The sequence below is a fragment of the Heterocephalus glaber genome, unplaced genomic scaffold, assembly GCF_053883595.1.
Source record: "Heterocephalus glaber isolate CG9 unplaced genomic scaffold, H.glaber_assembly_v1.0 deba00001687, whole genome shotgun sequence".
Classification (NCBI taxonomy): Eukaryota; Metazoa; Chordata; class Mammalia; order Rodentia; family Bathyergidae; genus Heterocephalus; species Heterocephalus glaber.
Genome location: NW_028258412.1, coordinates 11488282 through 11508534, shown reverse-complemented (window position 1 = coordinate 11508534; position 20253 = coordinate 11488282). Strand labels below are relative to the sequence as shown.

At 47.3% G+C, this 20253-nt stretch overlaps 1 protein-coding gene across 3 annotated transcripts in view; it reads left to right on the top strand.

Annotated features, from left to right (window-relative positions):
* Cmklr1 (chemerin chemokine-like receptor 1) overlaps positions 1 to 20253 on the top strand; it is a 185699-nt gene that overhangs the window by 120548 nt on the left and 44898 nt on the right. The window contains exon 1 of one of the 3 annotated variants that reach the window (XM_004843621.4): positions 17197 to 17617. The exons of the other annotated variants lie outside the window; for them this stretch is intronic. The gene's annotated coding sequence lies outside the window, so the exon portion shown is untranslated. Of the gene's footprint in view, positions 1 to 17196; positions 17618 to 20253 lie in introns of those variants that run through there. 3 annotated transcript variants of the gene reach the window in all.

Sequence of the window (20253 nt, the reverse complement as noted above, 5' to 3'; positions counted from 1 at the left end):
AGTCCCCCTAGATCAGAGTTTGTATTGTAGCCAGATCCCCAGCAAGTGGTGAGACCAGAATGCCTTTCATCTGTCTTGGCTCTAGTGCATTCCCCCAGAGTTTGCCTCCCATGACGTGTGTGTGCTGGACGTGGTGAACACTATTTCATGTCAGTTTTTAAAAACCAAAACAAAGAAAAGGCAGGGTGATAGTTCTTAAACAACAGTGGGATCAGATTCTCACCAACACCTGACCTGCCCCGGGCCTAGTGCCCAATGCATAGGAGGTGCTCAGTATGCTTTTGTAGATTTGGATCCTCTATAGGGGTTACGCTCCCTGTATGCAGTCTCAGCTGTACCTTGGACTTCCCTGGGGAGCTTTAAACATCACTGATCACTGGGCCCCTCTCCCTGAGATTCTTTTTTCCCCCTATTTTATTTTATTTTTAAAATTAATTATATTGGTACATTTTAGGTATACAATATAATGACATTCATCATTGGAAATTTGTATCTTTACATAACCCATCTTGGTTCTTATTTTTTTCCCCTTCCCCTGCCCTCCCTTCAACCCCTCTCTCCCTATTTACAAAGACTTTGTTTCCATTTTTTCCTTTTCTCATATTAATTCCATTTCCTTCTTTCCTTTCCCCTACCCCTCCCACTTCCCCTTCCCCTTTGCCCCTTTTCTTCCTATTTCACATTACCTATTATACCTTTTGATCCTTATTTACACTTTCAGTTTCTCACACCAGAGAAACTATTCAGTATTTACACGTGTGTCCTATTCATTTCACTTAAGAGTATCGCCTCAGTGTGCATCCGTTTAGCTATAAATGTCTCTAATTTCTCATTACTTATGGCTGAGTAGTACTCCGTTTTATTTTAAAAACCCTACATTTTCTTTATCCAGTCTCCAGTTGATGGGCAACTGGGCTGTTTCCAAGCTTTAGCTATTACAAACTGTGTGCTATGAACATGGGTGCACAGATATCACTGTGGAATGATTCTTTCAATTCTTTGGGAAAGATACCCAGTAGGGGAATAGCTGGGTGAAATGGAACCTCTAGTCCTAGTTCTTTGAGGTATCTCTATACTGATTTCCACAGTGGTTGCACCAGTCTACACTCCCACCAGCAGTGGAACAGGTTTCCTCTTTCTGCACAGCCCCACCAGCATTTGTTATTGGTTGATTTCATGACAGCAGCCATTCTTTCTGAAGTGAGGTGGAATCTGAGCATTGTTTTCATTTGTATCTCTGTAATGGCTAGTGATATTGAACATCTTTTCATATGTTTATTTGCTATTTCTACTTCATGTAATAATTGTCTATTTATGGGGTAAAGTGTTCTGTTTTGATACATGTATACATTGTGTAATGGACACATCAGGGTACTTAGCAAATCTGTCACCTCAAATATATATCATATTTTTGTGGTGAGAACATTAAAAATTCTCTCTTTGAGCTATTTGGAGATGGGCATTGCATTATTATTATGGTTATTATGACATTATTATTATTATTGTTATTATTATTGTTGTGGTGGTGGGTGGTGGTGGTGGCACTGGGGACTGAATTGAGGGCCTCACCTGTGCTAACCCAGTGCTCTATCGCTGAATTACAATCCTAGCCCAACAATACGGAGCATGATCAAAAAATCTGTTGAATACTTAAATTTGAAAACGTTACTACAGTAAAAGACACATTGCCGTGACCCCCCCCCAAATACCCCCCTCACTTCTGATGTACTCATCCCATCATTCTTGCCACTTTCTGAAGCAGTTCTGAAGTCTCTTTTTGAGCCCCTGTAGTTGCTCTGTGATGGCTGCTTCAGTGTCCTGAGATGATTCAAAATGTTTACCTTTCATGGTTATTTTGACTTTGGGAAAAAGCCAGAAGTTGCCCGGTGCCAGGTCTGCGAAAAAGGTGAATGAGCACATATGGTAATGTTTTTATGAGCCTGCCTTTCCATTGGATGGCACTCACCAGCAACATGTATTGCACTGATCACACTTTGTAAAGACATGATGGGAATGATGTTTCAAGTAAGAGGGAGTATTTAGAAGTGAATTTGTGGTAATGTGTCTTTTACTGTAATAAAATTTAAAAAATTTAAATATTCACTACAGTTTTCAGTCACATTTGGTATCTTTGAATGCAAGGATCAGACTCACAGGGGGAGATGCTCTCTTCCCAAGTGGATCGTGGACAGTGAGACCATAATACATAGGGCAGTGAGAGCACATTATACATAGGGCAGTCTTTACCATTCTTCCTCTCCCCTTCTCCAGTTAATTCCTATTGCTTCTTAGATCTCACCCTGATGGTCACTTCATCCAGGAAGCTGCCTCTGATCATCCCCTGGATAGACAAATACCTTCCTTAAATCTGTTCAAAAGTAGGCATTCAGGCATGTAAGGCTGAATTTGTAGCCAGGCACCCTCTTTGGGACTGAAAGTTGAGGGGGGGGGGGGTCATCCATCCATCCTGTGTGGCCCTTCACTGTATTCTAGGGTCTGTAACAAGGACTCAGTAAAATTGCAATGAATAAGTGAATGAGAGAATGAATGAATGAATCCTTGAGATCCCTGAGGGCACCTCATTTAGGGGAAGACCTTCCTTTCCACAGCTTTTAGGCAGATGTGGTTTATCCAGTTATTTCATCAGCCCTGCTGTGTGCAGTGAGCCATAGTTGTGTTTTCTTTGGTCTATAATTTTCCAATAATTAGACTTTCTTGTGCCTGTATCTTGTGGTTGGAATATGATTCAGTTGTACCTCTGTTGCTAAAGTAACTGCATACATAAGCCCTTACACATGTGTTGTAATAGTGTTGGGCTACTGTGAATTTGTGCTATTTAGATAAATTTCAGTCTACTTTCAGGACAATATAATTACATGGCTGAGTTATTTTCAATTTCATGGGGCAGCATTTCTCCAGCCTCAGTCATTCCAATGTTACCTTTTAGATTTTTGCCCTTCTTGTATACCTCTTCCATGGGGCTGTGATTTAATATTTTCCTTTAAATCCACTCATTAAAAACATCAGTAAATATACTCACTAGAAACATCAGTAAATGTAGCTGGAAAGGAACATTTATATGACCACAAGAAACAGAAAATCAGTTATGTGTTCTTCAAGTAGAAGGTAATCAGAAAACACCCCACCTCCATATAAACAATGAAAATAGAGTAATGTTATTAAATGTTTGTCCAAGGCTTTGAGTCTGAGGCCCATTCTTTCTTCCTTATAAAGGGAGCTTGCCAAATGTTAGGGAAGGTAGTAAAACCCATTAGCACCAATTTGAGACATTCGCTAGGTATAATTAGAAGGACTGAAAAAGAATTGAAGGAGAATAAGTTTCTGCATGCTGTGATCCAGTGTTTATTTAGTATCTGGTCCACATCATAGGGTATTTTTTATTCTGCAAACTCATCTGTATGAACTTAGAGTTTGCCTGACATCAATAGCCAAGTTTGATGTTTTGGTGTTAAGTTCACTGCAATTTATATTGTTTTTCTTCAGGTCTTTTGTATAGTCAAATCAACAGCACGGAGATTGAGTGACTCTTGAGATCTTTTGTCGTGCTTAAGCTGTGAAGTTTGGAACCATTCATGATCACAGGTGCCTTTGAAGCAGATCTGCCCAAGGTGGATGTCTGGCTTTCCCATTTGTTTACTCTCTGATCTTATGCAAAGCACTTTACCTACATCTTCTCAGCTGCAAAGTGTGAAGGGTGGTATTCACCTCTCAAGATGGATGTTAATAATTACAAAAAAGTGTTGTGTGGGGACCCCCTTTTCACAAGACCGTGACCTGTGGGCCATAACTGGTAGTTACTGTCCATCTTGTAAGCTCCAAGAGAGCAAGGTGTTGTCTCTCCTATTGCCATAACACAGTGCCTGGCACCTGGTAGACGATCAATAAAAAGACTGCACTTGAGCAAGTTCGGAGTGCAGAGGGGTGTGAGGTTAAGGAATGCTCCCTGCTCATGCTGCCTTCTTCAGAAATCTCCTATTAGCTGAGTTGAAAAGTATTAGGTGTCAATTTAGGGATTGTCCAGGAGGTGTAGGATGGCCTTTGAGGTTCTTGGGGCCAATGGCTTCAAATGGTGGGAAATGAGGATAGCAGGCATGAACCCACGAAATCATAAGCCACAGGATAAGAAGGGACAGCACCCTTTTTTATCCAGGGGGAAACTAGCCTTAAGAGAAGAGGGGACTTTGACTAAGGTCAGCCAGCTGGTTTTGGGGAAATCAGAGGCTTGAATGCAGAGGCTTCTGATGCCTGGTCCACAGCTCCGCCCCCACACATGTCCAGTTCTTATTTGCCTCCTCCAGCTGTTATTACATAAGAGAATCTGCTTGTTTTTCTTTCCAGAACTTTGCAAAGGCTCTGGCTTCATCTCTTCTTGGGAATACATCCACATCTTCCCCCAGCACCTGCAGGAAGCAGGGGATGCTGGGAGTCTCTTTGTGCACAGGCGCGTCCCACACAGGCCCAACTGTGATCCCAGGGCGGAGGTCAGGGCGCGCTTTCCAGGGCCAGGGCTGTGCCAAAGCAGCCCCAGAAAAACATGGCCTGATCTCTTTCCCCAGAGTCTCTTTGTTGGACCAAACTGTGTTTATTCTTTAGTATTATGCAACATTGATGAATATGGAAAAGGCGAAAAGTATTAAGAAAAAGAACGACAACAATTGGAATCCCACCCAGAGATACCCACAATTAATATCTTGCTGTATTTCATTCCAGTCTCGTATCCTTTTCTCTCACCCTTGGTAGCTTCACATCCTTCACACAGAGCTGTGTACTTGACCCCCCCCCCGCCACCATTGCCATTATGTTATACTCTCACTACTGAATATTTTTCTTTTTTTTCCCCCTAGAGCATCAATTGTATTCATGGGTTTAGAGATAATACATTATTTTTATATTAAAATTAACATGACCGTGTTTTGAAATAGATGACAAAATATGCCTGAATTTTGTAAATAAAATACAGAATTTCAAAGAAAAACGTGCTAGTGTCCTGGTGCTCCCCCAGATCCTCAGAGCTGTGTGTTCACACTGCTTTGCCATAGATGAGGCAGGAGTGGAAAAGTCCAGATGACTTGAAGTCGTTTTATTGTATCTCCTACTCACCAAACCATGCATATTTAATATGTAATGCATCACATTATATATAGTTAATATATGATCTACATTTGTGTTTCATAACAAGTAATATGCTTACTATATAATAATACAGTACATAACTTTATTGCGATATAATTTATACCATGTAATTCACCCATTTAAAGTGTACATTTCAATGGTTCTTAGTATATTCACAGAACTGTGCAACCATTATCACAATCATTTTAGAACATTTTCATATTGGCAGTCACTCTCCATTTCTCTCTAGAGTCCCTCATGCCCCGCCCCCCAGACCTAGGCAATCACAAATCTAGTTTCTATCTCTATAAATTGGACTGTTTTAGATATTCCATGCAAATGGAATCAGCAGTATATGGCCCTTTGTGTCTGGCTTTTTAAAAAACAATATTTTAACATAGTATTTAACATAGTTAAGATTCACTCATGTGATAGCATGCATCAGTACTTAATTTTTTATGGCTGAATAATATTCCATTATATGGCTAGGTCACATTTTGTTTATCCATTCATCATTTGATGGACCTTTAGGTGGTTTCTATGTTTTGACTCTTCTGAATAATGCTGCTATGGACATTTGTGTATGAGTTTATTTTTTTGTGGACAAGTAGTTTCATTTCATCTAAGAGATACTTGGTGGCTCATACAGTAGCTATGTTACATTTCTTTTTAGGAATGGCCAGATGTTTCCTAATTGGCTGCACCCTTTTGCATGCCCATTAGCAGGTTAGGAGAGTTTCAGAGCCCTCACATTCTCTTCTGCACTTGCTCTGGAGGGCATGAAGCTCTGTCTCACTTTGGCTTTGATTTGCAGTTCCTGAATGACTAATGATGTGGAGCATCTTTTCTTAAGCTTTTGAGCCACAACGCTTTTGTTATCTTTGCAGAAGAGGCCACTTAGATCCTTTGGCCATTTATAGGTCGGGCTCTTGGATTATTTGTTGTTTTATTGTTGATTTGTAAAAGTTCTTTGTATATTCAAGATATGAGTCCCTTAGCAGATATATGAATTGCAAATATTTCCTCCAAGTCTGTGGGTTGCTTTCACTCTTTTGATATTGTCCTTTGAAGCCCAAAAGTTTTAAAAAAATTTTATGAAGTCTCAAGAATATTTTCAGGATATGATCTTATGATATGATTTCACAGTTCATGTGGGAATGCCATAGGAACACGAATACTTCCATAAACAAGTCATTGATTTACCAATGCTTATTGTTTAACACTTGCATTGTTTCTAGTTTCTTTGCTACATAATCTATTAGATAATAGAGTACTGTTATCTAATATGATAATACACTTGTTATTACTGTATCTCTGGGAATAAATCTTGGTGCACAGATCTGATGGTCTCCTTAGGACCAAGTCCCAGAAATACCAACATTCTGAATATGAATGATTTCCCACTCACAGAGTCCACGCCACCTGCCCCCCTCTGCCCCTGCCACTATCATGAGAGGAGTGCCTGGTCACTGCGTCCTCTGGTTCTGTCATTTATAAAAGACAAGGTCTTCTCTGATTTTTCCATCTGAATTTTAAAAAGTGTTCTTTCTGGCTGGTCTGGGATCAACTGTTCCACATCCTTGTCTGGGAAAAGGATTTTGAGGTTGATGAGAGACACCATGGGGTTAAAACCCAGAAGTCCTTTGGAAAAATGCAGCTTTAGTGCTCTTGTGTACAGACGCAAATCTTCTGGCATGAGAAAGCATCGTCTTTTCAACTAATGACCAAGGCACTAAATGGGAACTCTATAAGTACTTTGACTGTGACAGTGGGCACCTTCAACATTAACTGCCACTCATTCTTGTTTGCACCATTAATTTGCTTCTTTTATCCTGGTGACAAAAAGTATTCTAACAAAAGAGTTTTTTCAAGTTACCCCCAAATTCTACATTAGCAGGGTTTGACCATGCAGGCTTCTCCTGACTATCAGGCAGGGTATGGCTTTACACAGTCACCAACTGACCCATCCACCCACCTATCCACCCATCCTCCCATCCACCCATCCTCCCATCCACCCATCCACCCATCCACCCATCCATCCATCCATCTGGCAAACATTTCTTGAACACCTGCCACATGCCAGGCATGGTAATAGGGATCAGGGGCACAAATATGAATTATATATGATTTCATGCTTGTAATCATTTGTAATTCTGGAACCTGATTGAAAATATGAAAATGTTGGGTTCCCTCCCTTGAAAACCTTGTGCCCACACCAGTATTCACGCATAATTTTGTGTTCACAGCCTCCTTGGAAATCATTAATAGATTCCCTAGCCTGTCTCCCTAGGAACCATTAAATCTCAAAGACCCCAACTTCAAAATCATTGTTATTATCTAATAAATAAAGAAGACGTAGATGTCATGTGGTGTCATTATTCTATATGACACCTTAAGCTTGACCCCTAAGCAAGGATGTCCTTCCTCTTATGCAACTACTTGTGGACTTTGACATTTAAACATTGGTTCCCAAGTTTTTTGCATGGGAAATTTGACCTCGGCTCCCCGGGAACATTTGATGGGTCTCATGAAGCACTGGAGCTCACCAACAGTGCGGCAGGTGGCAGTGGTCTCTCAGTGTCAGGGGGCCTGGCGACCTCTATCAAGATGGGGACTGTGGCTAAAACCAGTCTGGTTTTTTTCCAGGACTCAGGATTGAATCTAGGACCTTCACACTGAGCCACATCCCAAGCTGTTTACATTGTGTGATTTATGTATTTATTTTGAGACAGGGTTTTACTAAGTTGCTAAGTTACCCAGGCTGTAACTTGTGATCCTTCTGCCTCAGCCTCGCAGAGTGCTGGGATTATAGGCATGCATCACCATGCCTGGTTCAGTCTAGTGTTTTAGATGACCTCAGGTGCCATGAAGGCTTTAGAGACAAATACTCCGAGCACTAAAAGCCAAGGTAGATATCTGTGGGCTGAAACAAAACCAAGGAAGTTGGCCACTAGGAACCTCAAGATCTATGAAGTGGGTGATGAGTTTTTGTGGGATTTTCTCCAAAGCACAACCACAGCTCAGTCCAACTCGGAAGGAAGGGCAGATTTCCCTGCTTGACTCTTGAAGGAGTGAATCCCACCAGGGATAGGATGATTTATTTCAGGGGGTGAATGATTCATGGATTTTCTTTGCTGAATTCTAGAAGAGCTCTTGGGAGCCCCCCGTTTCTTTTCCCCCTCCCAACATCCCACCAAAAGAATGTGGGAGCCTCTGAACCAGGAGGCATCCCAGTGCTTCAGGCCAGGCAGTAAGGCCTCACAGAGCAATCCCATTTACAGGCCCCGATGCCTCGGAGTGGGACTGTCTGGGAACACATAAGCCTGGGAAATGGAGTGGAGTGGTGTTTAGACCTGGGCTGGCTCCTCCATTGCTTATGATCCTGGGATTATGGCCGCCTTATTGGCCTGAGTCCTTTGAGAAGCCACAGGAAGCTCCCCCATACACTCACTACTGCAAACAATTTGAGGAAGGTTTTGGACCACTGAAGCCCAATCACGGGTTGCTAGGTGGTTCTAGAAAGCAAGTCTTAACTTGTACAGTCCACTGAGGGAAAACAGATGCAGTGTGTCCTGCAATTACTGCTGTTAAAGAAGGCCATAATGATGCAAATCACGGGCCAGCATACTTTTTCTTAAAGGGCCAGATAGCACATATATTAAGCTTTATGAACCCTGCATCTCTGGCCCCAGCATACACTACTACCTCTTGCCGCAGCTTCCCAGACCTGCTGCTGTAATGTGAAAGCATCCATAGGTGATGCATGCATGGATGGGTCTGCCTGTGTTCCAGTAAAATTTTACGTGCAAAACCAGAGAGTGGACCACATTTGGCTCACAGGCTGTGGCTTTCTGATCCCTGATAACAGTAATAGTCAGATTTTAGGGATCACCTAGTACAAGGCAGGGGCTGAGCTATTCACCAATGTCACTGTCCGTATTTGACAAGTGAGGAATCAATTTCAGAGAGATTTCAGTGGTCACCCATGTTCACTCCGCTGGTAACTGATGGAGCATAGATTTTGATTTCATTGCTGCCTCCCTAAGGATTGGTCACAAAATGTGTTATATAGGATGGGAGATAGGAGATATGATAATATTATTAATCATCATAACACTTGTATGTTAACATGAATGGTAAATAATGAAAACATTAATTGAAAGTCTGCTATGTGCCGGGCACCATGCTAAGTCCCTTATACAGCCTTGTGGTCTGAATGTTGTGCACTCCCTGGAAAACCCATTATGTTGAAACTCTAACTCCCAAGGCAATGGTGCAGGAAGGGCCTGAAAATCTGGTCCTTGGGCGTTACCCACCAGGTTTTGAGCCAGGAACCCAACTCCTGTCGGTCGTGAGCTCTGTGTCTGCCTCTGAGTCAGAGTCCCCAGCAGGAGAATAAACTTTCTGTACCTAGGAGAGCAGGGGGAAGCTCACTTTTCAAAAACAGGAAAGGCAGCCCCGTTGCTATGACAAATTCTCATGTTTTCTAAATTTTAAAGTTTTTTCATGCCCCACATAAAAAGGTACATACAGCCTCCTTGTAAAAATATATTGAATAATCTCCCTCTCATGCCCAATCTGAGTGAGGACCCAGGAGGCCGAGCCAGGACAGCTTTTTGCAGGCTCTGAGATTTTGGCCAGCTGGAAACCCCACCCGCATCACCAGCGAACCCCGAAATGTCCTTGTGGGCCCACTGTACAGGGGCCTTTCTTACAAAAATAGCTGAAAAGGTTGTTTCAAAATATTTCATAAGATATGGGTTTTTATGAAGAATAAATTATTCATCATGTTCTTGTGATGTGCGCTTTTCTGTTTCGAATGCCGTGAGCTGTAGCTGACTCACTCCCATCTTCTAGACCGGAATCAGACATTGATTAATCTCATTTTGCCTCTTTTCTCTCGGTGTCCGAAGGCCACTCACTTATGGTTTTAGGTTACAGATTCTTCTGCAGGGCCCTAGAGACACCTGGACTCCAGCTCCAGGTTCCCGATGTGGGGCCCTGGAAGCCAAGCCAGGGGGATACCAACAACTCCTGGGGCCTCAGTTTCCCAAATGCAGAATGGACAAGTTCAGGAGAAAAATCCACAGAGAGATGGAGCTGGAGAGGGAGGGGCAGGGAGGGAGCGCCACCAAGTCAGCGGGTTAAACAGGTCTTTGGTGACTTAAGGTAAGGGCACAAGGGACCCCTTGTCCTAGTGCACTCCCCCCGCCCCTGACTGAGGAGGGAAAGGAGGCCAGTTACAGGTTAGAGGTGGGCGGAAGGCAGAGGCTGTGGGAAGCAAGGAGGGATGGGGAGAGAGGAGCTGATGGAGGAGAAGTCCCTGGCCAGCTAGCCGTCAGGATGTGCCAGGCTCCAGGGACTTCACAGTGTGACTTCCTCTCCTTCTCATAGTGTCCCACCCACAGGGTGCTACAGAGAATGGCGCAGAGGCTCAGGGAGGTGAAGTCACTTTCCCAAGGGTGCACAGCCAATGGGTAGCACAGCTGAGCTGCAAACCCTGGCTCCTGGCTCCAGAGGGTGTCTCTACTTCTTCATGCGAACCACAGCAGGACCAAGGCCAGAGCCAAGAGGAAGAGTGACGGATAGAGGTGTGGGAGTTGGGCTTCCGGAAACGACCCACAGGTACTGCAGCAGCAGATGTCGAGTGTGTGCTCTGAGCCCCATGCCATGTACGATCCCCACACCATCTAAAGGGTCCTTCCAGCTGGTCCTGTGAGGTCAGGATTATCATCACCATTTTATAGAAGGGCAATTGAGGCCAGGGAGGGAAGGTAACTTGCCCAAGGTCACACAGCAAGAAAATGGCTAGCTTGGATTTGGACCCAGGTCTTTAGGACCTACCTCAGAAGGTTGTGTTCTTGACCCCTAGGCTGACAGTCCTCTCTTACAGTGGCATTGCTGGTTCTCATCCACTGCCAGTAGCTCACGCTAACAGCTGGGCCTGGGGAGGACAGTGTAGGCAGGTCGGGTCCACGAGGGAGCCAGCATGATGGCAGCTCAGGGGAAGAGACAGATATCACAGGGAAGAACAAAGGAATAGTGTGGCTCGGAAATGGACACAGGGGCAGGCATGGACCTGCCGGGCAGGGGGAGCCACTCCTCCAGGTGGTGGAGAGAGGGACAGCCCAGAAGGCAACCTCCGAGCCTCTCAAAGGGAACAGGCGACTGAGTGGCAGCAAGAGGGCATGTGTGGCAGGAGAGACAAGGATGGCCAGGGCTTAACCCACGCAGCGGTTCTGAACAGGAGGGGAGAGGTGGGCCATGCAGCCGGGGACATGGGCAGGGACAAGGTCACGAGAAATGTGTAGGTGGGTACACGTGCATTTGTGTGTATCTGAGTGTGTGTGTCTCTGTGGTGCAGGGGAGTAGGGCAGTTCTCTGGGGATCAGGACCACTGATCAGCTGCTCAGGATTTGCTGTGTGGCTCTGAGCAGTTATTAGCCTTCTCTGGGCCTCCATTCCATCAGCTGGAAAATGGGAGCCATCCCAGAATCTTGCTACATGCTGTGCTGCATGATCTCACCTGAGAGCTGGGGAACAACCTTCTCCTGCTGGCACTGAGCTCTTCCTACCAGGAAAGCCCTTGCAGTGCCGTTAACTCTTCCCAGCCTGGACAGCAGCCCAGGACCAAGATGAATCAGCCTGGCCGCTGGTCTCCTCCTGCCCTTCCAAGCTCAGGTCCCAAGCCAGGCTCAGGAGTTCCCTCCCCTCCTCTCCCCTTTCTTTCCTTTCCTGTCCACCAGCCAGGACTCAGTGTCCCCTGAGCACACCAGGGAGGTCAAGGTGCACCCAGTGCAATTTTGCCCGGGGTGTTGCCCTGTCTGAGGATTGTGCCCGTTCTTTCCTCTCCGGCCTTGTGGCTTCCAAATCCACTCAGTGGTCCTAATTGGAACTCAGCCTTGGGAAGGAATCCTTGGGCCCTCTGCCCAGCCCACGTCAGGAGTTTGGCAACTTTGTGCCAACCCTAGCTTCTGCCCCATGGAGCTTTAGGTGCCGGGGTAGAGGAGTAATCGCTGCCTCGGGAATGAGGATGCTGTGACCCAGAGAAAATGACAGATCAGTGGCCATCTGGTCTCTTTTCAGCTTTGCTCTTGGTTTAGTTTTCTCTTTCTAGAGTTGAGGTTGGCAGGAGCAAAGATATGGGGGATTTTGATTAAGTAGAGTCAAGACATTGCAATGGAGACCATGGAACATTGTTGAGTAGTGGAGCGACATTGAACAAAATGAAGCATCAAGATGGTCGGTTCCAGCAGGGTCCCAGGAGAAGCTGGAGGGCCTGCATTTGAGAATGTAGACTTTTTGATGCCCAGGAGGAAGGATGGAAGTCCAACATTTATTGCACATGGACTGTGTGCCAGATCCTGTTCTAAGCACATCGTGTGTGTCAAGGTATTTTCCCCAAAATAGTCTGAGTTAGGTCCTGCCTTACTGCCATTTGCAGAAGAAAAGGCAGAGATTCAGAGATGTTAGGAAATTGCAAAAGGTCCTACAGGTAGCAAACAGAGCAGGGGCTCAAACCCAGAGCAATGTACCACCAGGGTCCCTGTTCTGGTCTTCCATGAAACAGCCCTGTCATTAGTTTCCTGTTGCTGACGGAACACATTTCCATGAACTGAGAGGCTTAAAACAACACACCTTTCTGTTCTCCCAGTTCTGGGGGAGTCAGAACTCCAGGAAGAGTCTTATGCCACGGTGTCAGCAGGGCTGGCTCCCTCTGCGGGCTCCAGGGAAGGATCTGCCTGCTCTTCACCTCCTCGTCTCCTGAGGATGCCTGAATTCCTTGACTTGACTCAAATCTCTGCTTCCTTCATCAGTCGAATTACTTAGCATTTTGTTGCTGTTAGTGGATATCTGAGGATAATGACTGAAAAGAGGGAAGGCTTACTGTGGCTCACAATTTCAGAGGTTTCAGACCAAGGTCAGCTGGCTCCATTGCTTTAGGCCCATGGTGAGGCAGGAATATGGCGGAAGGGTGTGGCAGAGGGAAGCTGCTCACCTCACAGAAGCCAGAAACCAAGGGAGAAGAAGGGGCAGGAGACCATATATAGTCCCCAAGGTCATGCCCTCCCATCCACTCTCCTCAGCTAGGGCCTGCCTCCTGTTTCTGTCACCTCAAAATAATGCCATCAAATTATGATCTCATGAGTGGATCAATCCACTTGATGAAGTCAGAGCCCTCATGTTCCAATCACTTCCCCAAAAGCCTATCAGCTGGCAAACCAAGCCTTTAGCACAGGAGTTTGGGGGACATTTCAAATCTAAACCATAACATCACTGTACCACCTTCTCCCTCCTCTGAGCTGTGATGACCCTGGGCTCAGTGGCACGATCCAGGTCACTTCTCCATCTCCGGACCTGTGATCTGGTCACAAGTGCAAGGTCCCCCCTCTTTCACCATGGGAGATGACATACTCTCAGGTGCCAGGGATCAGGACGAGGGCGTTTGGAGGACCTGTGTTCTGCCAGTCACAGCCCTCCAGCTGACTATCTTCTCTTTTGGCTACTGACATCTTCAGGACATGTTCATTCCCTATGACTCAGAAACGTCTCTCATCCAAAGTGGGGGCCTCCAGCAGGCAGTCTCTGTGTCAGTCTCTGCTCACCAGCCTCTGCCTGGCGTGGAGAAGGTGCCCAGTACATGGCTGTTGAGTATCGAATGAAACAGAGATGTCCATGACTTGCCCAAGGCCACAGTGGTGATCATTCCCACTTAGCCTGTGTGTCCTCAGAGGAAGTCCAACACAGGCACAGTTTGGGCTTGCAGAGCATCCTTCATGTCACAGAAAGCATGTTGGGCTTCCTTGGCTTGGGTGCCCCTGTGACCCTAGTTTGGCCATCTGATGACCAGGGAGATCCAGGAGACCATTTAAGTTTTAACTAGAGCATTAGGGATTTATGAGCACTAAGGACCAATCAAAAACAGATCCCAAAGAGCTGGGGAATTAGGATATAAACTTCTATGGTAGGAGTGGTTGATACAGAGACAGGGTAGTGGCAGAGCCAAAAGCAGCTGGCATCTCTTGGGGCAATGTCTCCTCTTTTGCAGGGGGAGAGAGAGAGGGATGGGAGAGGCAGCACTCCCCATACACACACTGGGACAGACATTGCTAATCAATTGCTGTGCTCCTTCCAGCCAGGTCGGAAAGTGGCATCAGACTCCTTAAACACAAAACTCCAGCCATCTAGAACCAATTCGCTGGAACTGGGCTTTAAGGAGAAAGTGAAGTCCTCCACTTGGACCCCGCAGAGGTTCCAAGGGTATGGACAGGTTTCCTTCCCTGCTATGAACAGGCCCACCTCTCTCTCAAGAACCTGTATCTCTGTCAGGCTTTAGGGCTTGAAAATCCTATTTAAAACCAAAGCAAAGCTGGGCATGGTGGCACATGTCTGTAATTCCAGCACTTGGGAGGCTGAGGCGGGAGGACTGCAAGTTTGAGCCAAGCCTGGGCAACGTAGGGACTTCATTAGACCTTGTGTGGAATGAAAAAGTGGTGGGAATGTAGCTCAGCATGAAGACCCTGGATTCAATCTCCAGTACTACAGGGCCGGGTGTGTTGGGGGGAACAAAAGGAAAAAAACATGCTTTGCACTCCAAGGATGAAAAATCCAAACTTCAGACACTAGCCACGGGGTACCAAAGGACAGTGACTTCCCATTGGCTGGCAGTGCCCCACAGAGGGTCGCAGGCTGGTAGCAGGCTGTGTGTTCCCACCTCCATCTCAGGGTGGGGGGCTCACTGGCTAGGAGCCTAGGCAGATGTGGCTGCAGCTGACCAAACCCAAGCTCCGTGCAGCCTCAGGTTGCCCGGGAGGCCTGAGGTGGCTGTGCTGGTTGCAGGGCGGGGTCTCCTGGTTCATCAGAGCTGGCTTCTCCCAGCGCCCTGCCAGGATCCTGGGTGTGCTTGGCACTGCCTCCATCTTCCTCCTTTCCCTCCGTCCCCAGCAGACAAGGACACTGTGGCTCAGGAGGGTGAAGGGATTTGCCCAGGTCGCACAGCAGACGGTGGCAGAGACAGACTCAAGCCAGGTCTGGTAACAAAGCCTCCATTCCTTGCTGCTGTCTGGCCCCGGTCACATGTTGAAGAGTGTTTTCATGTGGCCCTGGTGGAATGGTCACAGCATCGCTGAGCACTTGTGTGCGTGAGCACAGAGCCCCCGACAGGCTCCTGAGACACAGATGACAGGCACCACCCCCAGGGCCTCTGGATGAACAAACTGCTGGGGAGGCCTGCCACTAACAGCTGGGCGATCTGGGGTGAGTCCCTGCCTTCTCTGGGCCCAGTGTGCCCATCTGTACAGCAAGGGCTAAGATGCTTAGACTCCTGGTCGACCCAGCAGAGGCGAGAGGAGAGATTTGTAGCTGGGTCTGATTTCTAACTCGAGGGAGCTGGGTGAGATGGGGCAAATGGCTTCACCTCTTGGTACTTCTGGTTATTTTCTGTGAAATGGAAGAGTTAGAGCAGGTGGTTTCTAAGTGTTAGTCTCCCCAAAGTAAGGGTTGGGGGTGGTGGGAGAGGAAGGTGGGTTCGAAGGTGGCTCAGGTTATGGTTTGAAGATACTCCCCAAGTTCACGTGTTGGAAACTCGGTCCCCAGTGCTATGGTGTCTGAGCGGTAACTTGTCATGCGTCACTGTCCCAGGAGCGAGGGGGCGATTGCAAGAGTTGCTTCTCTCGCAAGGCTGCTTGGCCCCTTCCTGTCTCTGTTCTCTTGCCTTCTGCTTCCCCCAGTGGGACCACGCACCAGGGAGCCCCTCACTGGGTCCTGGAATCTTGCTCTTGAACTTCCCAGCCTCTACACAGTGAGCTGAATACTTCTGTAGTTTATAAATTACCCAGCCTCTGGGATTCTGTTACAGCAGCAGAAAACAGGGAGACAGATGAGGAGGGACACAAGCCCCCAACCGCCTGCTCCTGCCTCGGAATGAAGCCCAGAACCAAGCGCCTCCCAGCTTCCCTTCCTCTCCGCCCCTCCCTCCTCCCTTCCTCCGCTCCCTCTCCTCCCCTGCCCTTTCCCGCCCCCTCTCCTGGCCTCTACTCCCCTCCCTCCTGTACCTGCTTCTCTTCCACTCTTTTCCTGCTCCTTTTTTCCCCCTCCCCTGCCTCCCTCCTTCCCCACCTCTTTTTTCCTCTGTAAATGTTATTCTAGGTGATCTTGTTTTGCTGGAATGTTATTCTAGGCGTGGGAATCAGACAGCCCTCGGTCCAATCATGATTGGCCTGAGCTGGGCGCCCTGGGCACTGCAGTCTGTGGCCTCAGCATCTTCGTCTGTAAAATGGGCTGGGGACACCTCCAGTGTTGGCGGTGGCTCATGGGACTTTCTCCACAGTAGCACCCCAAGGTCACTGCTGCTAGTTCTTCGGTCTGAGGGCCGAGGGCCAGGCTCTGGGGTCAGCCAGCCTGGTTGGAATCCCAGCTCTGCCATCTGATAGCTGTGTGGTTTAGACAAAAGGCTTAACCTTTCTGTACCTCCATTTCCTTATTGGGAAAATGGGGGTAGTGATATTACCTCCTGGCTGGGGTTCCCATGAGGGTATAGCCAGTGCCCAGCACCTTGAGGGGCTTAGCTGTTTTGGGTGGCCCATGGATGGGAGTGAAGACACAGGAATCGGGTACCAGATGTGCAGTGGGGCTAGGGTAGCGGACGGAGACTCCCCCCGGGAGTCCCAATCCGAGGCAGGGACCCCTCAGTGGCAAGGACAAAGTGGTGCAGTGCTGGTGGTGATGGGGTGAGGCTAGGGCCCATGAGAGCCCAGGGCAGCCCCCGTGGGTCAGGGAAGGCTTCCTGGGCCGAGGAGGTGGCCTCTGAGAGGGAAGAGGGAGCTGGAGACCCCTGGCCACAGCCAGGGGGAGGAATGACAGTCACCAAACCTGGGGATGGGGTGGGGTTGGGGGGAGACAGCCAGGCCCTGCTTCCCAGGCAGCTGGAGAGTCTGGGGCTCCTGCCCCTTGAGGGGACCCACACACCTCCCAGAGCAGGGCCGCATGTGGTCCTGGTTTGTGCCCAGACAGCGGGCGCAGCTCACTCTGTGCTAGGCAGCTGAAGGAGGGGCGGGCTGTCTTCAGCGGCCACCGCCACCCACAGCCCAGTCCCCCGCTGGCTGGCAGGCCGGCCTCCCCTGGCAGCCCCCACTCCCGAAGCTGGCGCCCCCGCCCTCACAGGCAGCCCCGTTTCCTGCTCCTCCCTCCCTCCTCCCTCCAGCTGTTTCTCTGGCTGAGCCCTGTCCCTGTCCCATTCAGTCCTGACAGGGAGCGGGCTCAGGACAGGGGCATCAGGAAGCCTCCTGGTGAGGGGGGAGAGCGCTGCAGGGGGCTGGGCTCTGGGGCTCTGAGGGCATCTTCCACGGACTGACTGAAAGTACTGCTTCTGGGCAAAAGCCACTGCCAGAGGAAGCGTGTGACGCTCGTCTCCTGAACAGCTTGGAGCGGCCCGAAGCCACGGGAGCCCTCCGAAGACCAGAGGGAGACCAGCGAGGAGAAGAAGGTATCGCTGGGCTCCGGCAGCTTCCAGAGGGGCAGGGAAGGGGAGTGGTAGGAGAGAGCGAAGTTCCGCTCTACTTATAACTTAGTATTTTCCAAAAGGAAAGTTTTCTGCTAGTTTCGGATTTCAGAAATTATGTATGTTACTGGTAAAAAAAAAAAAACCCAAAAAATCCCAGTAGGGACATCTATAAGAATGTAAGTGCAGATGCACACACTGCACAATTTTCCAACACCTAGCTGGCAAACCCACTTCATCCTTGGCCACAGTCTGTGAACTTCCTTCCGTGTCATCGATATTCTTCCAATGTGCACTTTAATGGCTGCATAGAAACGATGCCTTGGAATTCATTTAACTCTTTTCTCCTGTGTTTGGTTCCATTTTCTTCCCTATTATTATAAACAGGGCTGCAGTGATCTATCTAGCATGGTGTCTTTGTGTGGGGATCCTATGAGTCCTTTTGTAGAGGTAAAATGATTGGGTATTTGTACCACATTGTCACCCGGCAGGTTGTGGCAGCTGACACCCTTGTGGTGCTCTGTTGGGCTGCGATATTCTCACAGACTTATCCACTTCCTCAGGAGCTGTGTTGATGATCTGGATGCTTCAATTTGCATGTCCTTATTAATGAATGTTCATCATCTCTAATCAGTTCATCATTCACTTTTCTTCTATAATTATCCTATTTAAGTCTGTTCCCACTCCCCCCCCCCCACATTTATCATTCATTTTCTTATCGATAGATAGGAGTTCTTTGCACATGAAGGATAGGAACCCTTTGCCAGTACTCCCTATTGAAAATATTCCACTTACCCCCTTTGCCTTCATATTGGTGTATTTTAAATGAAGAAGCCACAGACATAAACTTTTAGCCAAATTACAAATAAATAGCAAGTCTCAATGATCAAGTAGCTACCACTGTAAGCCAGATCTTGCATGTGGGGTCACATAGTGAGGAAGCAGCTAAGGAAGTCCAGTGTGTGTCCTAGGGGTCCCATTCCCCTTTCTGCAGCTCCTGCTCCCTTCCTCAAACCTGTCTTCTCTGTGGTTCATGCTGTCTCACCGGCCCTCTAGCTGCTCCTAAGGATCATCTCTTCTCCATGCCTCTGCAGATAAGGTGCTGGCCCTGGCCTATCCAGGCTTCTGGGGCAGGCAGGGGTGGCCCAGAATTTCCTGAAAGAAGGAGGCTTAACTCAAACTGGCCACACTCAGGTGATAAGGAGTTAGGCACTTGGGGAGTTCACGGCAAGAGTTATCTCTGGGTGCACAGGGGCCTGCTCCGGGCTCTCCCAAAGGCTTTACTTACTTAATTGAAGTACTGAGAATTGATCCCAGGGCCTTTGCACCAACCTACATCCTGAGCTCTGTTTTACTTTTTTATTCTGAGACAGGCTCTCTCTAGCCACTGAGTTGTCCAGGCTGGGCTTGAATTTGTGATTCTCCTGCCTCAGCCTCCCAGAATGCTGGGATTGCAAGCAAGTCTCCCAAAACTTTAAGGAATAGATAAACTTGACTTTGGGCCCCCGTTTGGCTTGACCCCTTCTGAGAAGTCTCTTGCTTCCATCAGATCTGTCTACTAGATTTCCTCAGGGCCTGGCCTTTCCTCATCAAGGTTCTGCACACACTGCCTTGTGCAGCTGGTCATCATGTTGGTCTCTCCTGCGAGAGGCCAGGCATCTCAGGTGACTCTCTGCCTCCCAGTCCCTTACATGAGAACTAACATAGATCAGGCATGGAACAGTTAATATCAATAGAATAACAAAGCTTCAATTTCATCCTCTGTAAATTGGGGTGGGAGAGTTGGACTCAAGTCCTGTCTCTTAGATGCTTACTTACTAACGCCTCTCAGTTTGCAAAGCCTTGTACTGAGATGCTTTCCGTGGCTCTTCACCATGGTTATGGGATAAAGGTCCTAGTAATGCACCTGTGTTGCAGATGAGGAAACTGAGGTCAGGAGAGATTCTGAGCTTAGACCACCGGGAAGCACCATGGGGCGCTGTGGCTACAGGGGTCAGATTGAACTTGTGTGGCACCCGACAACGGAGTGACATGGGACAAGTTATTGCTTATCTCTCTCTTTTTTTTGCTTAAATTCTTTTATTGGTACATTTTAGGTATACAATATGTTTATATTTATCATTGGGTGCTTGTACCTGATGTATCTTGGTTCTTATTTTTTCCCCATTACCTGTGCGCCCTTCCCTATTTACATAGACTTTGTTTCTATTTATTCTTTTCTCATAATTTTTCCTTTCCCTTCTTTCCTTTCCCCTTTCCCTCCCACTTCACCTACCCCTTTGAACCTTTTCTTTCTATTTCAAATTATCAATTATTCATTTTAATCCTTATTTACACTTTCAGTTTCTCACACTAGAGGAACTATTCGGTATTTACACATGTGTCCTATTTATTTCACTTTAGATTATGGCCACAATATGCATCCATTTAGCTATAAATGTCTCTAGTTTCTCATTCTTTATGGCTGAGTAGTACTCCATTTTATAAAAAAACCCCACATCTTCTTTATCCAGTTTCCAGTTGATGGACACTTGGGCTGTTTCCAAGCTTTAGCTATTATGAACTGTGTTGCTATAAACATGGGTGCACATATATCACTGTGGTATGATTCTTTTAATTCT